This window comes from Macaca fascicularis, chromosome 20 (assembly GCF_037993035.2).
Source record: "Macaca fascicularis isolate 582-1 chromosome 20, T2T-MFA8v1.1".
In the NCBI taxonomy this organism is placed as follows: domain Eukaryota; kingdom Metazoa; phylum Chordata; class Mammalia; order Primates; family Cercopithecidae; genus Macaca; species Macaca fascicularis.
Genome location: NC_088394.1, coordinates 41,855,842 through 41,874,238, shown reverse-complemented (window position 1 = coordinate 41,874,238; position 18,397 = coordinate 41,855,842). Strand labels below are relative to the sequence as shown.

General features: G+C 41.4%; 2 long non-coding RNA genes across 2 annotated transcripts; both read right to left on the bottom strand.

Annotated features, from left to right (window-relative positions):
- Nucleotides 1–868: 868 nt before the first annotated feature.
- LOC135968779 (uncharacterized) lies at nucleotides 869–3,653 on the bottom strand. Its single transcript, XR_010583746.1, has 2 exons — nucleotides 2,134–3,653; nucleotides 869–1,811 (listed from the first exon to the last, which is right to left on the bottom strand). It is a non-coding gene; the product is annotated as an uncharacterized lncRNA (long non-coding RNA).
- A 6,703-nt stretch (nucleotides 3,654–10,356) lies between these two features.
- LOC141409236 (uncharacterized) lies at nucleotides 10,357–15,762 on the bottom strand. Its single transcript, XR_012428646.1, has 2 exons — nucleotides 15,688–15,762; nucleotides 10,357–12,123 (listed from the first exon to the last, which is right to left on the bottom strand). It is a non-coding gene; the product is annotated as an uncharacterized lncRNA (long non-coding RNA).
- Between the last annotated feature and the right edge of the window lie 2,635 nt (nucleotides 15,763–18,397).

Sequence of the window (18,397 nt, the reverse complement as noted above, 5' to 3'; positions counted from 1 at the left end):
AGTTTTCAGTATTGGTGGAGTAACTTGTTGAACTAATATCCTGAGAGATAATGGTAAAATCTAGACACAATATTATATATTGTTACATAGAAACACACATCTATAAATAATAAATATGAGATATATATGGTTATAAAAACTGAGTGAGGATGTTAGCTGTGCCCACTGCAGGGAAGACAGGTATCTGAGTTTTAATGCAGCCAAATTAACTTCCTCTTCAAAAAATAACAACACTCTTCAGAGGAATACAACAGAATCCAGATTCTCTATAAGTATTAGGTGTAGTTTCTATTCTACAATTTTAAAATTTATGAGACATGAGAAGAAACACAAAAATGTAATCCAGGCTGGGTGTGGTGGCTCATGCCTGTAATCCCAGCACTTTGAGAGGCTGAGGTGTGTGGATTACCTGAGATCAGGAATTTGAGTCCAGCCTGGCCAACATGACAAAACTCCATCTATATTAAAAATGCAAAAATTAGCCAGCTGTGGTGGCATGTTTCTGTATCCTGGCTACATGGGAGGCTGAGGGGTGAGAATTGCTTGAGTCTGGGAGGCGGAGGTTGCAATGAGCAGAGATTGTGCCACTGCACTCCAATCTGGGTGACAGAGTGAGACTCCATCTCAAAAATATAAAATTAAATAAATAAAATAAAATAAAATGTAATTCATATATAAGATAAAAAGTAGGCATTCTAAGCTATTTCCAAAATGTTCAAGATGTTGTAATTACCAATCAGGGTTTTGAAAGAAGATATTAAAATTATGCTCATGGGATAAAGAAAAACAGTCTCTTAATAAATGACCACATGTGGAACCTCAGCAGAGAAATGGACATTATTAAAAAGAATCAACTAGGAAGACAATGAAATTTGTATTTTTGGGTTTATTCATAGATAAGAACAATATAAATTATTCAATCTAAAGAAAAGAGTAAATAATGTTTGAAGATAATGAACACAGCCTTAGTGATCTGTGGAAAGAGTGCATTCCAGAAACAGAGTGAAGAGACAGAAAAATTAAATAGGGTAGAAAAGTAAATCAACAACTAAGAGCTGAAAACTTGCAAAAAATTGGTCAAAACCCCAAACTTTTATATCCAAACAGTCAACAAACCCCAAAAAGAAAGCAGAAGTAAAATCATATCAAAACTATATTGTGATTCAGGAAACTGGTAGGGCAGGGCTTTCTATTGACTAGCAGTGATTTCTAACTTTTACTATTTGTAATAACGGAAAATAGGTTATCCTTAGAGGTTTTAACTTGGAGAAAGTCTCACATATCAGGCACAGATGACTGACAGTTATTGAAGGTGGATGACTTTCTAGCCTTGTTTTAAAGTTTCATTTTCTTACCTTGGAAATAATTTGTTTCTTCCAAGTCTTGTAAAATTGATTCTCCAGAAAGATGTGTCTATGATATTCTGTCCTGCTGCAACCCCCTTGCCCAGAATTGAAGCTATGCCTACTCCAGCTTCAGAAATGTACAGTAAAAATTACTTGAAGTGAATCTGAAAAACTAAAAGAAAATATGAGGCCAGGTGTGGTGGCTCACACCTGTAATCCCAGCACTTTGGGAGGCCCAGACGGGCAGATCACTTGAGGTCAGGAGTTCGAGACCAGCCTAGCTAACATGGTGAAACCCCATCTCTAATAAAAATACAAAAATTAGTCAGGCGTGTTGGCGGGTGCCTGTAATCTCAGGTACTCGGCAGTCTGAGGCAGGAGAGTCACTTGAACCCACGAGGCGGAGGTTGCAGTGAGCCCTAGATTGTGCCATTGCATTCCAGCCTGGGTGATGAGAATGAAACTCTGTCTCAAAAAAAAAAAAAAAAAAAAAAAAAGAAAATATGAATTAGGATAATTATTACTGTTGCACTCCATTGGCAAATTACTAAAAGTAGTTCCAAAGGGATATTTTTAAAAGGTTATTAAGAGTTTCCAAGGGATCCCTATGCAGGGCATAAAGACGTTTTCCATTAGCTCAGTACGCAAACTTTCCTAATGTTTTGGGAAGGATCAAGGGTCACGTTTGGACCTATTGGCCTGTGTTAACACTAGGACACTTAAGTCTCGGGAATCAGCCTGTGTGGGAGTCAGAGAAGTGGTGGATGTGGCTCCCAAAGTGACTTACTGGGGTCTCTTCTCTTTGCGGCTGAGTTTCCTATGTAGATGCAGCAGGGGCCAGGCCTAGCCCCTGTGACGTTTTCTCCTCTTCATTACAGTGGCAGAAGAGTCCCTGTGAGAGGCCTAACCCAGGTGTGGAACTGTGTAGCCAGCCTGGGTGGTCCACGAGGTTTTATTGGGGTACAGGGGAGGATTTGTGACAGCTCAGAGAGACAGAGGGGAAGAGGTGGCTTTCAAAAGGCAAGTGCAGCTGGGCACAGTGGCTCACGCGTGTAATCCCAGCACTTTGGGAGGCTGAGACGGGCGGATCACGAGGTCAAGATTTCGAGACGAGTCTGGGCAACATGGTGAAACCCCGTCTCTACTAAAAATACAAAAAATTAGCTGGGCATGGAGGAGCGTGCCTGTAATCCCAGCTACTCAGGACGCTGGGGCAGGAGAATCGCTTGAACCCGGGAGGCGGAGGTTGTGAAAGGAGCTGGGCACATTCCTCAGCCCTGGGCTCAAAACTCCCTGAGCCTAGCACAAACACATCCCATCCTCCCATCCCACCACCATATATCTCTCAAACTCCCTGAGCCCAGTATAAACACCACCTGGAAAGTCTCCGATAAGGGGACAGCCGTACAAGGTTACTGAAAGCGCAGGAGCCAAAAGAATTTCTTTGTTCCCCTACAACTTTCGGGCTATAAAAAGCAAACGCTCGCATTGTTCAGGGCCCTCTTGTATACTGTGTAAAGGAGGGACCAAGTTCGAACTTGTAGTAAAGATCCTTGCCGCTTGGCTTTGACTCTGGACTCTGGTGGTCTTCTTTGGGGAACAAACAGTCTGGGCATAACAGTTGCAGTGAGCCGAGATCGAGCCACTGCACTCCAGCCTGGGCGACAGGGCAAGACTCCACCTCAGGAAAAAAAAAGAAAAAAGAGGAAAAAGACGAAAAAGAGAGAAAGAAAGAAAGAAAAGAAAAGAAAAGAAAGAAAGAAAGAAAGAAAGAAAGAGAGAGAAAGAAAGGAAAGAAAGAAAGAAAAGGCAAGTACAAACTTACCAGAGACGGGCTATTTTCATTTTAGACAGCGAACGAACGGTTTCAGACGCTTACCAGAGAGCTTCCACCTTGGGCTCCCAAAATCCCTGACAACAGCAAGGCCCGCGGGCCATTAGCTCCACCCTTACGGAGGGGCTGCACTACCCTTGTCTGAAGGGGTGTAGGGCAGAAGGGGCTGGGATGAGGGAAAGGACGAGGTGAGGAAAGTGGAGGGGTGCGCCCAGCTGCGGGATGGTAAACCTAACTATGGCACCTTTGAGCAGACTGTGAGAGGCTCCTGGCCCCTTGCAGATTTGTGAGAAATCAAACTTCCGCATAAGTCAGGAAGCCGGCATCTCGGGGAGGGGCGTGTCACAGTCAGAGTTGGAGATCTGCTGCCCTGGCCACACTCACTCCCTGCAGGCAGAAAAGACTTGGAAACAGCCAGGATTCCCCGGGCATGTGGGAACTGCTCCTGACGTGCAGAGAGGCGGAGCCAAAGCGGCGCCTTCACTGTACATGCAGGAAGCTGTAGTCTCTTAACCGCTCCTAGCCAGTTGGTGGCAAGGCTATGGGACTACAATCCCAGAATGCTCAGGTTTAGGGGGCCAGGAGAACCCTTGGGGAACTGACGGGGCAGATCGCGGCTTGCCCAGGTATGCTGGAATCTGTAGTCTTTTAACCTCTCCCAGTCCCTTGTTTGCAGGGCTGCAGGACTGCAATCCCAGCATGCTCCGGGCCTGGGGTCGGGTCACAGCCTTGGAGGGAGGGGCAGGGCGCAGCGCACCTCGCTGCGCATGCTGAGAGTTGTAGTTTCTTAACGACTCTCGGTCGTTTGGTCGCAAGGCTGTGCCACTGCAATAAGAGGCAGGGCGGTGTGGACTCTCAAACTAGGTCTGCCCGTTAACCTCTTGCTGCCCCTTCTCCATGGGAGTGAGTTGGGTGAGGGACAAGAGGAAAAAGTCTAGGCTGGATAGTGAGGAAGGTGAGACCCTCCGAAGTACACTTCACCTTTCCCCAAATCTGACCTGTCCCACTACCGGCTGTGCAGCTTGGTTTCCTCTTTCCACAGCATCAGACCTCCTCCAGCCCAAGGAGACACCTGCTTTCCTAAACTACGACGGAAACTGCCTTGATGTCTGTCTGAGACATTGTACATTGTGCCATTGGCTTCTGCTTACTCCAGGCAGAGTGCCAATTCAAGAGAACTGGGAGAAATTTGCTGCCTGGGTCGTCCATGCAGAACTTCAGCTTTGCTGGGGATAATATGGTCTGTGGTTTCCTGAAAATGTCAACCTCACGGGCCCCTTTCTCTTGGAAGTAGAAGTTGAGACATGAGGGAGAGTAATTATTGAGCTGCCCAGGATCTGCTAAGAATAGAGAAGAAAGCCCCAATATTCCCAGGCATGTGTCTGGTGGGCCATTTTCACCAAAACATGTAAGAGGCTAGGCCTGCAAAAGTCAACCTAGTGATGATTGCTTCAGTATTTTACAGGTATAATCATCGACCTCATCACCTGACGCCTGACTGGCCAAGTATCTCAAAGACACAGATGTTGACCAGCACTCTTCAGAATAGACGGTGCTCCAGCTTTGTGGGAGCATCTTTGAAGGTGTGGATCACTTGGAGGTCGTTAGAAACTTGTTAGGTTCACCGTGTATGGTGGCTCACTCCTGTAATCCCAACACCGTGGGAGGCTGAAGTGGGTGGATCACTTGAGGGTCAGGAGTTTGAGACCAGCCTGGCCAACATGGTGAAACACCATCTTTACTAAAAATACAAAAATTAGCTTGGTGTGGTGGTGCATGCCTGTAGTCCCAGCTACTTGAGAGGCTGAGGCAGGATAATCACTTGAACCCGGGAGGTGGAGAGGTTGCAGTGAGCCAAGATCATGCCACTGCACTCCAGCCTGGCAACAGAGTGAAACTCTATCCCCCTCCATGCCACCCCCCTCACCAAAAAAAAAAAAAAAAAAAAAAATTAGCTGGGTATGATGGCACACGCCTGTAGTCCCAGCTACTTGGGAGGCTGAGGCAGGAGAATTGCTTGAACCCGGGAGGCAGAATTTACAGTGAGCGGAGATCTCACAACTGCACTCCAGCCTGAGGGAGACAGAGTGAGACTCCATCTCAAAAAAAAAAGAAACCTGTTAGGTTGAACATCACTGCTTTGGGTGGAAAGCTCATCACCCTCAGCAATCAGGGATGTAACTTAACTTGCTGGGACTGATCTATTGAAATTTGCTGTCTAGACTGTGGAAATATCCAGAAGCACTTCTGCTTCCATGTAGCTTCTTAATAACAGATGCCTCTAAAATCCTATGTCCTCAGGATAGTTACTTTGATTCTCAGATGGTACCAGCTTTCATGTTTTTATATCTAATCTGTAAAACCTGGGCATTATCTACATGAAAATAATATTTGTTCATTTCACATATTCAAATAGTTTTTCGTTTTTGATTATTGAATGTAGAATACTATCAAAAATGAAAAAGCATGATTGTGGAAATTGAACTCTATTACTGTACTTTGTGGAGAATTTACCATGTCAGGATTAATTACACCTGAGTTCCTTAGTGTCTTTGTTTAAAAACAAAAAAAGGAAGAAAATCATGTGTCATCTATGCAGGTGGCAAGCTGAGAAGGTATAGGGAGACTGTGGCCCCAGGATACTAGTGCCTTTCTCTTGTTTTTAGTAGGGCCTGTAGGGACAGTCCGTGTGATAAAGTGCATGCATCCCTCCACCATCCTTCAGTATTCTCATACTACTCTTTTCTGTGCCCTCTTTAGTTGAGGGTGTCTGGTTACCCTGGACCACAAGTGTTGAACGGGGATGTTGTAATGCAAATATATCCATCATCTTACAATGAGGATTAAAGGAGAGAGTCTTTGGAACTATGTTCAGATACACTGCTCTTAGGTGTGTGGCTGCAAAGACACTGTGCTCTCAGCCGTCCCATGGCAGCTGACTGAGAAGATTGGTCCTGATGCAGCCATGGCTGCTGTTCATAGAGCTGGGTACTCCTTGTAGTTTTGTGTCTTCTGAATAAATTTTGTGGCTCTGACCCTCCTCTGCATGGCTATTTCTGGCATTATTTGCTGGGTTGCCTATTTTGTTCCACTTGTTTCCTGAGAGCCTGTTGTGTAACTGTATTTCCCAGGGTCTTTAAGGATTCCACCCTCACTAGAACAATCATTCACTGGACACTGGCCATGTACTTGTTGGAGCATCCACACTCATCTTTTCTACTGGAGCTGTGAAAAATTGCAGTTCCTTGTAGATCATCTCATTCTGATGTTGCTAGGCTGTTAACGAAACTGGGAATATTGTCTTTGGTCTCATCAACATTATTCCTTTGGTTTATTTGAAGTCTAATACTATTTTGTCATTAATAATAATGTAGACCCTTGCAGTAACAGCCACTTGTGTATATTAGTGAATTTAACTCTGGCAACAACTTGGTGAATTAAGCATGCAATCCTCATTTTACAGGTCATAAAACTGAAACCTAGAGAGGTTAAGTAGTTTTATAAACTTTACAAAAGTTTTTGGTGCATTTCAAATCTTATCCTATAAATCTTCCAGGGTATGTAAGCTTATCTGATATTCTACTTTCTTCTCATTGCTAGAGTCCTCCAGGGTACACATCTCATTCTGACTCCATTTTCTACTTGTTGATATAAAACTTGCAAAATAGGTTTATGGCAAGGGAGAAAACCAGCTGGATCTGGGCCTTTCCTCTCCTCTTCTTTACTTTTGATAGTTGTTAGGTTTTCTTGAGTGAGCTAGAGCAGTGGCAGAGTCTGAACAGTTCTCATCTAGACAATTTATTGTGTAAAGATAATCTGCTTACCTTTTGCAGGTGTGATTTTTCCCTCCTAATTATAAAAATAACTGAGTTTTCTCTTACAGGTTCATGCTGTGCTCTAAAACACAATACACATATTGATGAAAATAAAACTGTTGCCCTTTTACCCAATGGTAATAACACTTATTTTTGTCTTTTGTTTCTAATTTAGAAGAAATACATGCTGTAAAATAATGTCAAGTTATACAGTTTTTTGTTTGTTTGTTTGTTTGAGATGGAGTCTTGCTCTGTCACCCAGGCTGGCATGCAGTAGCATGATCTCAGCTCATTGCAACCTCTGCCTCCCAGGTTCAAGCAATATTCCTGTCTCAACCTCCCAAGAAGCTAGGATTAAGGGCATCTGCCACCATGCCTGGCTAATTTTTGTAGTTTTAGTAGAGTAGGGGATTCACCATATTGTTCAGGCTGATCTCAAACTCCTGGCCTCAGGTGATCTGCCTGCCTCAGCCTCCCAAAGTGCTGGGATTACAGATGTTAACCACCGCACCCAGCCAATATACAGTTTTTATAAAGTGAAAGTCTCTTCTTTCACTCCCTTCCATTCAAACTCACTATTTTCTTAGAAGGTACTATTTTTAACAGGTTGATGTTCATTTTTCTAGATTTTTGTTGTTGTTGTTTGTTTTTTTGAGACGGAATCTCACTCTGTTGCCTAGGCCGGAGTGCAATGACACAATCTCGGCTCACTGCAACCTCTGCCTGTCAGGTTCAAGTGATTCTCCTGCCTTAGCCTCTGGAGTAGTTGGGATTACAGGTACCCACTACCATGCCCAGCTAATTTTTGTATTTTTAGTAGAGATGGGGTTTCACCATGTTGGTCAGGCTGGTCTTGAACTCCTGACCTCAAGCAGTCCACCCACCTTGGCCTCCTAAAGTGCTGGGACTATAGGAATGAGTCACCATGCCTGGCCTGATTATTTTCTATAAACTTACAAGTCATATAAATTGTTTTAACTCAAACCATATTATACTACATTATTTTCTTATTCTGCTATTTCTCAAGCTATATATTATTGGCATTTTTACATTATTGCATGTGATTCTAACTTACTATTTATAATGTCTTAAATGTATTTCAAATAATGGGTGTATATAATTTGTTTAACTGTTATATTATTTTTAGTTTCACAATTCTAAAAAATGATGTAGTAAAATCCTTGCACCTAATTTACTACACTAATATATAACTGATCAACTTGCCTTGCTTTCTTTTAGTTAGAGAATATGTCATATTTTAAACATTTGTTTTATAAGAATTATTTTTTGATTAATAGGAAAATTTAATTCACATGTTGATGTTGTATCTTGTGACATTAATGAATAAGTTTAGAAGTTCCAGTGAGTTTTTAGCAAATTTATTAAAACTTTTTTATGTGGAAGATTGCGTTGTGTGCAATGAATAACAGTTCTACTTTTCTTTAGTTTGGAGAATTTATTTCACTTTCTAGTGTAATTTTCCTTGCTAATATCTGCAGTACAATGTTAAATAGAGTGTTTAAAGTGGAAATGTTCTTTTAGTCATTTATTCAAGTAATATTGTGTATTATCTTAATTGGCTTTTGGATATTAGATGAGCATTGCATTTGTGAAAATAGGATCTCATTTGGTTATGGTGTGTAATTATTTTTCTATGTTCCTTGGATAAATTTGCTGGTATTTTCTAACATTTTCTGTATTTGTATTAGTCAGAAATGTGTGCTTATAAGCTTCTTGTGATGCTTTCTTCTAGCTTTAGTATCATGGTATTCCTTGCCTTATAGAGTAAATTGAGAAGTGTTACTTCTATTTTTGGAAGTCATTTTGAAGAATTGGCATCGATTTTTCATTTAATATTAATAAAACAAACAATTTAATGCTTTTGATTCAAAGTAGTTATATATTAAAACATTTTACATTAATATTTTATTTTTATTTGTTATATGACTATCCATGTACACATGACCCAGACCAATTCACTACATGTCAATAAATACTTTTCATTTCACCTCATGAAATCCATTATCAAGGGGCTGGTTTTTACTCTGTTAGTATTCTGGGACTTCTACTTTTTATTTGAATTAAGATGTTTTCAGGTGCATACATGATGATCTCTCATTCAGGCATCAGAAGCAATCCCTGCACTTTCATAGAACCAACGTCTTACCAACAGCCTGTCTAGAGAATGGAGCCATTCACACCATCCTGCCTACTAAATCCCTAATTAGCTGTATTACCTAAAGATGTCCTGCTTCTCTCCTAGTTTAGTTTCAATCCCAGAGATTTCTGCATAAACTCTCTATTATAAAAGTAAAACTGCTAAAGTTCTTTCCTCAATTATCAAGATGATAAATGTCAGTTTTAATTGCTTTATGACAACCATGATGTTACATCAAAATAATCAAGTCTTGATCCACTTCCCGAGACTTCACATAGTCCAGGGATACTCTACTGTGCTTGGAAAGCTACTCAGTGTCCAGTAATAAAGACAGTTTTTAAAAGTTATGTGAGGATATCTTCAATACCAGAACATCTTGTAAAATTTTACAGAACAATTTTGCAGTTACCATTTTTTTATTATTATTATCTTTAATATTATTATTATTATTATTTTGAGATGGAGTATCACTCTATTGCTCAGGCTGGAGTGCAGTGGCATGATCTCGGCTTACTGCAAACTCTGCCTCCTGGGTTCCAGTGATTCTCCTGACTCAGCCTCCCAAGTATCCGGGTTTACAAGTGCATGCCACTACAAGTAGCTGAAATTAGAGGCATGTGCCACCACGCCCAGCTAATTTCTGTATTTTTAGTAGAGATGGGGTTTCACCATGTTGGTCAGGCTGGTCTCAAACTGCTAACCTCAGGTGCTCCACCCACCTCAGCCTCCCAAAGTGCTGGAATTACAGTTGTGAGCCACTGAGCCTGGCTCATTTTATTATTTTTAAGCTGAATTCACATGTGATTATTCTGCAATTTTAATTCATGACTAAGAATAATTCAGCTTCATGACACAGAAAAATTGAAAACTACTACATTTACTCAGATTCTTCTGAGTAAGAAATGTTTTCAATTATATTTTCAATGTGACTTTTTGCTGTACCATTTTATAAATGAAAATATGGAAGACAATGCAGAAATGTTGACAATTAGTATTCCTGTTTCATAATTTGAAATCAATCAGGTAGAAAATTGTGCTAAAACTATCTGATACATTTGGTTGTATAAAGAAAGCATTTGTATACTTGATTAAATGGTTATAACTCTGTAAATAAACATGTTTTTCTTAACTATATGTTCCATGAAATGGCCATATATGCAAAATGACCCCCAAATGCCAAGAAACCAAAGGAGGCAGAACATCTATTGTGTCAGTATTTGTGAATTTATTGACAAAACTTAAACACATAAGCGTGGTCTTTCTTGATTACAAGACAGGTAAATCTCTGCGCTATTACTCTCCAGACCCAAGGCATATATGCAATAGGAAAAAAAAAAAAATGTGTGTGTTCTGCGCAAGACAAAGTCAACCATTCAGAACCTGCAAGAATACTTTATGCATCATAGCCTATAATTCATGCAACAACATCAAGTTTGCTTTGGTCTACAAGCAGGAGTACACATTCTTACACTAGGAACATTTGAAAACAGGAGACATTCATAGGATTGGGCTAACCAGAAGTTAATGTGGTATAGATAAAGTCATTTTGTGTTCAGACTCCATCTCTTTAACCAAGCTCTTGCAATCTCACATACCCACCTGTTCAGTGATAATTCCTGAGACACTAGGGCGAGAGGTGCTGAAGCTATTTTGATGTTGTGGGTGACACATTGTATCAATTTGTTTTCTGCTTGTAAGCAGAGGTCAAAGCAACGATACAAACATCAAGAGGCAATAATATTTATGCCAAGCATAAGACCAAATTAACGTCTTTGAACACCATGTTTCTCATGATCTAAACTGAGAAGTCTTTGGTAAGGCAGAGCAGCAGAAGAAAAAGAAAGACTAAAAATGCAGTGGAGCCTTGTAGCAATTCTTCTCCATCAAATGAAATTACTGTGGTGGTTTCATATTTATTATGGCGTAGGCAGCCCAAGGATTATGGGCTGGAAGGTGCGTAACAAACCATGTTGCCTTAGGGCTGAAGGTCTTAGTAATATTTGTTACAGGGAGTACAAAGTGTTGGAAGCTGAAAGCCTGAGGGTTGTGACCAACTCAGCATTCCACTGGATGACATATGATGGAACAGCAAACTGTTTATCATAAATGCAGAATGTGGGCAAACTCGCATCTGTGTCTGCTGCCAGAAGGTATGCTGAGGGCAATCACTCCCTAGTGCCATGCTCCTCGAGGTTATCTACTGGGACATCTGGAACCTACTGTTCAAAGAATGCAGTCATGCATGCCTGCACTAAGCCAAGCAGCTGACTGATAACCCCCCCTTTCTTGCCATCTCCTTTACTCAATAAACACGAAGGGCTCTAGAAGCTCAGGGCCATTGTTTACTAGAAGCAAGGGGCACCCTGACCCATTCTTCCAAACATATTCTTTTTGTCTTTATTCCTGCATTTGTCCTTCTTTGTTCAGTCCAGCAGGGTCCATGGCAAAGTGGCACCTGCAAATAGGGACTCGAGGACATGAACAAAGAATGTCTGCTGGAGCAGAGGAAGTGAAATTGGCCAGATGAATGAGTACCCTTGGACAAATCTGCTGGCAGTGGATATGAGGTCAGTGCTCTAAAGAAGTACTGGGAATGCTAAGTTTCTGAGCCAGGGTAACATGGGGCAGAATTTGTTAAAGAAAATCATTATGTGCTATTGCTTAAAGTTTTGCTGAAACAATCTGGAGCTCAAGTTAATTTGCAGACATTAACTAAGCTTCTGCAGGAGGTTGTTATGCATAACCCATGGTTTCTGCAGGCAGGCACTCTCGATGTGGAAAATTGGGACAGAGTGGAAGAGGGATTGAAACGGGCTCATCAAAAATGTCTTAAATTAGATGCTTCTGTTTTTTCTGCTTGGGGTTTGGTGTGCAAGGTCCTACTGCTGCTGTCTCCTCGTTCTGTTGGACAACAGGAGTCAGGTTCTGAGTCCCAAGAACCGAAAAGGTAATTTGTTCCTCTGACAGCACCTATTGAAAATAATGAGCATGAGAAAGGGGAGGAAGATTGGCTGTTTGCTAGGCAAGAAAAAGGAGAGGAGAGACAGCCTTTGCCACCTCCTCCAGTAAAAAAAGTAGAAACTCCCATACAAAAATTTTGCATGCTGCTGCTATGGCTGGGGAACTTTTTGGACCTTGCACTTTTCCTACTACTGTGAGGCCTGATCTGAATGATCTGCAACATCTTTTACATGAACTCACTCCCATAGAGTTTAAATAACTAAAATAATTAAAAGCTAGTGTGGTTAATAATGGAGTACAAAGCCCATTTACTATAGAGCTGTTAGAATCAGTGTTCGGAGCCGTGCACCTTCCACCTTTTGATATAAGACATTTGGCTCACAGTTGCTTATCCACCAGTGCATATCTGATGTAGAGTTTAAATTGGCAAGAAATGTGTGCAGAGCAAGCTAGGCAGAATCACACCACTGGTCAAGCATACACTAAAGAGGAAATGTTGACAGGCAGAGGCCCCTTTTCAGATCTGGTACAACAATTAACACTCCCAAAGGCTGCTTAATGCCCGTCTGACTTAGCTGCCAAGCATGCTGGAAGTACAGTTCCTGAAGAGAGAGTTCCAGTGCAGTCTTTCCTACATGTCATACAGGGATCATGGGAGCCATATGCACAATTTGTCTCGTGGCTGCAAGAGGCAATGCGGCCTCAGGTCCCTCATGCCTCTGCTGCAGAAATGCTTACCATAACTCCAGCCCATGAAAACGCGAATGCAGATTGCAAGCATGCAATGGCTCCTGGGGAATTACCTTAAAGCCTGTCAGGATGTAGGAACTGAATTTCATTGTTCTACAATGTTAGCTCAAGCAATGGCTAGTTTAGTAACTAAACTTATCTAAAAGGAGATAAGAGTCAAACCCTAAAGTGGGAAAAGGTTATAATCATGGAAAAACTGGACATTTTAAAAAGGAATGCTGCCAGACCTCAGGACAGGAAGAATCTTAGAATGCGGTACTCCCCAACCCCAGTGAAAAAAATTCTAGGACTCTGTCCTTGTTGTAACAAAGGAAATCATTGGGCTAATCAATGCTGCTCAAAATTTCATTAGTATGGCACCCCACCATCGGGAAATGAGGGGCTTGGTCCTGCTCCCCTCAAACAATGAGGGAATTCCCAGTTCAGACCACAACCCCACTTAAGGGGTGGCTCCCAGGAGGAATATTGATTCCCTTTCCCCGGGAACACCAGGAAGCACAGGATTAGATCTCCCCATCAGAGAAAGAATTACATTAATTAGAGGAGACAAACCTACAAAAGTTCCCACTGGCATTTGGGGACATTTACCAACAGGATATATGGGACTAATTTTAGGCAAGAGCCCCCTTAACTTGCAAGGCATCAGTGTAGTCCCCAGAGTAGTTGACTCTGACTATGAAGGAGAAATTCAGGTAGTTTTAATGCCACAAGATCTTTGGGTTTTTGAACAGGGGGAATACATAGCACAATTATTGCTTATTCCCTGCAAAGTACACCCTTCTCCATGAAAAGAGAAACAAATAAATAAAGGGTTTGGGAGCACAACTACATGAGAAATCTATCTCTCCCAACCCATACCTCTAATACACCCATCTGTGTAGTGCAATTAAAGGAGAGAAATTTTATGGGATTATGGACACAGAAGTTGATGTGTCAGTAATATCCAGTATGGATTGGTCCCTATCCTGGCCCCTCAGACTAACCTCCACATCCTTAGTGGGAGTAGTAGCAGCTCAAAGCATTCAACAGAGTGCTGAGATTTTACCTGGTCTTGGTCCAGATGGACAATCATTTACTTTCCAGCCTTATGTTGCAAATATAGCTGTCAATTTATGGGGTCGAGAGTCACTTACTGCATGGGATATGAGACTTACAAATGAAAACTTTGATAACCCAGGATTTAAAATGTTGAAGGACATGGGATATCAGAGTGGAAAAGCTTTAGGAAAATTTCTGCAAGGAAACCCTAACTTGATATCAATAACTGGAAAGACAGACCGAAAAGGATGGGGACATCAGGATTTATAATTGGGGTCATTGATACTTCTCCTCCATCCACTACCTTGCCATTATAATGCCATTAGAATGCCTCAGTGACGGGCCAGGCGCGGTGGCTCACGCCTGTAATCCCAGCACTTTGGGAGGCCGAGATGGGCGGATCACGAGGTCAGGAGATCGAGACCATCCTGACTAACACGGTGAAACCCCGTCTCTACTAAAAATACAAAAAAAAAAAAAAAAAAAAAAAAAAAAAAAAATTAGCCCGGCGCGGTGGCGGGCGCCTGTAGTCCCAGCCACACGGGAGGCTGAGGCAGGAGAATGGCGTGAACCCGGGAGGCGGAGCTCGCAGTGAGTGGAGATTGCGCCACCGCACTCCAGCCTGGGCGACAGAGCGAGACTCCGTCTCAAAAAAAAAAAAAAAAAAAAAAAAAAAAAAAGCCTCAGTGACAAACTTGTGTGGTTGGTTGGATCAATGGCCCCTAACACAGGAGAAGCTAGCTCAACTTTATCTGTTGGTAAAATAACAATTGGATGCAGGACATATAGAGGAGTCAGTTAGTCCCTGGAATTCACCAGTGTTTGTTATTCCAAAAACGTCTGGAGGATGGCAACTGCTGCATGATTTGAGAGCTATTAAAGCACAAATTTAACCAATGGGTGCATTACAGCAGGGCTTGCCATCCCTAGCAGCCATTTCTAGAACCTGGTCTCTTGTAGTGATAGATCTTAAAGATTGTTTCTTTACTATACAATTACAAGAGAAGGATAAACCTTGATTCGACTTCTCTGTGCCTTCTATTATTCAAGGAGAACCTGTTTCTTGCTATCAATTTTGCCTCAAGGCATGCTTAACAGTCCTACATTACGTCAGAATTTTGTGGGAAGAGCATTGAAGGAGCCTCAAAATATGTTTCCTACTGCATATATCATTCATTACATGGATGATATTCTTTTGGCCACACCTACAGATCAAATTTTACAACAGTTATTCAGAGAAACAAAACAGACTTTGATTAAATAGAATCTCAAAATTGCTCCAGAGAAAGTACAAACAACTTCCCCATACAATTACTTAGGGACTATTATTATGGAGAGGAGTGTACAGTCTCAGAAAATAGTTCTTCATAAAGACAGGTTACAGAATTTAAATGATTTTCAACAATTATTAGGGGACATTAATTGATTGTGACCAATGCTAGGTATTTCCACTTATCAACTTACACATTTTTACCAAATCCTGCAAGGAGATTCTTCCTTAAATTTCCTGTGGCGGCTTATGAAAGAGGCAGACGCTGAGTTACAAACTACAGAACAAATCCTTCAGCAGAGACATGCCTCCAAGCTACAGACACAAAAAGCTTTGCTTTTGTTTATTCTCTCTAACCCCCATGCTCCAAGGGGACTCCTAGGCCAATGCTTAGACAAATTTGTAACAGTAATAGAATGGTTTTTACCTAATCAAACAGTAAAATCTTTGCAAATTTATCTTTTCTTAATTACACAAATTGTGACTATGAGCAGACATAGGTCAAAAATACTTACAGGATATGTCCTTGATAAAATTGTTGTCCCTTTAGACTCCGAGCAACAGGCCACAGCATGAGAAATGCCAACTGCATGGTAAATTGCTTTTGCAGATTTTGTAGGTGACTCATCACAAGCCTATTCCTGGTGGCCAGACTTACAGCTTTTCTAAAGGTCGCACAGCTATTTATGGACCTAAATATACTCAAACAATAATGACTTCTGGGGTTTCAGCTCAATGCTCAGAGTTAATTGCAGTCATTCCAGTTTTAGAGCTCACAGCTTCAACTCCTATTAATATTGTCTGTGATTCAGCTTATGTTGTAAATGTTGCCAGTCACATTGAGACTGCTACTATTAAAAGTACAGTAGAGCCAGAACTGCTTAACTTGTTTTTGAGATTTCAACAAGCTGTTCAATCTCATGCGCTCCTTTTCATATTTCTCATACTCATTCTCACACTCAACTCCCTGGACCATTATCTTTAGGCAATGACAAAGCAGATAAATTGATTGGGTCTGTGTTTCGGCAAGCTTAAGCCTCTCATGCACTACTGCAGCAAAATATTTCTGCTGTTACTTACATGTTTCATTTACATCACAGCCAAGCTAGATCTATTATACAAGCCTGTCCTACTTGCCAGCTTGTCCCTGGAGCCACACCTGTAGAAGGCTGTAACCCATGAGGTTTGGCTCCAAATGAAATTTGGCAGATGGATGTAACTCCTATAGCTGCCTTTGGCAAGCTCTGCTATGTTCATGTGACTATAGACACTTATTCTCACATGCTGTATGCTACATGTCAAACAGGTGAGACAGCTTGTCACGTATGGTGACAATGTCTGTTGTCATTTGTTCATAGGGGACCCCTAAACAATTAAAAACTGACAATGGACCCACTTATACTAGTTATGCTTTTTGAAATTTCCTACAGCTTTGGGCTATAACTCACAAAGCAGGAATTCCTTACAACCCTCGAGGACAAGGAATTATAGAGTGGCCAAATCAAACATTATAATGCATGTTGGAAAAACAAAAGGGGGAATAGGAAGTCAGTTGCCACCACAAACAAAACTACACTTAGCCTTATTTACTTTAAGTTTTTTGACTCCTGGTATGGATGGTAAGACTCCAGCAGAAAGACATTGGTAAGTGTTAGAGAAAAGGAGCAAAGTGCATTCAAAAATGTTATGGAAATTCCCTGAAGAAGGACAGTGGAAAGGCTCAGTAGGTTTACTAACGTGGGGATGAGGGTATGCTTATGTTTTTACAGGAGATGGACAAATCGTGTGGGTGCCCTCAAGGTGTGTGTGATCATGGAACAGGAGACTGGAGGAACCCAGGGTGGCCAACCATGGGCCCGAGCCCTCTTGTATGGGCCATGAGCCAGCTGAACCTGAGTGAGAAGATGGAGAGCAGGCCGACTGGATTCATGATGACATCAACCCCCATAACCTGGGGACAACTAAACAAAAACAAAAACAAAAACAACAACAACAAAAAAAACCACAGGAAGTTGAGAAACTACTGGAGTGTCAAGGCCAGGCAAAAATCCGTGATTCAATGTTCTTTGCCATGTTAGCCATAAAGCCCTGTGTGGTATGTTTTCCCTGTGCAGAGGGAAAAACATATTGGGCATTTATTCCCAAACCCCCAGTAGTACAACCTGTACTTTGGAGTGACACTCCTCCTGAGATCTATCATGATCAGGGAGTGTGGGCTCCAGGACCACTAACTCCCTCTGACATAGAACAGTTAGACTCTCAGAACAATGTCATCAATTATACCCCTCCACTGGAAGGACTCCCCTTGTGTATCACTATAAAGATGTTGCTCAACCATAGTTGGCTTACAATTCAAGTTCATGCATGGTTTAGTCATCGTGAAAAAGTTATGTACTTGTTAGGTGTTGATTCTATAAATGTAACTAGTATGTGCTAACCAACCATTCCCAGCCCAATCACCCCAATTGTGTTGATTATAAGGAATGGATTCCCTTCAATAGTTCCTACCCCCCTCCATGGACCCAGTGTCTTGGCCCACTGGCTATAAAACAATCTATGTTAACTGGAGACTTTGTGGATTGGGGACCTAAAGGTCATCCAGATGGAAAAGATGAAAATCAGAAATCATGATTGCTTTGTGATGTGCAGATTAATCACACAGAGTTAAAACTTTCATTTGATTCAGCAGGTTGGAAATACTCTTTTTGAGATCTGTGAAGGGACGTTGGGGAGATCATTAAGACTTATGGGGAAAAACCGAATATCCACAGATAAAACCTAGAAAGAAAATATATGTGAAACTGCTTTCTAATGTGTGGATGCATCTCACAGAGTTAAACTTGTCAGCATATTGGAGACAGTCTTTTTGGAGAATCTGCAAAGGACCATTTGGGAGCATTTGAGGCCTATGGAGGAAAACTGAATATCCCCAGATAAAAATAAGATACAAGTTAGCTGTGAAACTGCTTTGTGATGTGATGATTCATCTCACCAAATTAAAACTTTCTTTTGATTTAGCAGGGTGGAAAACACTCTTTTACAGAACCTGCAAATGGACATTTGAATGCCCATTGAGACCTGGGGTGCAAAATCGATTATCCCTAGATAAAAACCAGAAAAAGGATATCTGTGAAACTGCCTTGGGATGCATGGATTCATCTAACAGACTTAAACCTCTCTTTTCATTAGTCAAGTTGGAAACACTCTTTTTGAAGAATCTGTGAA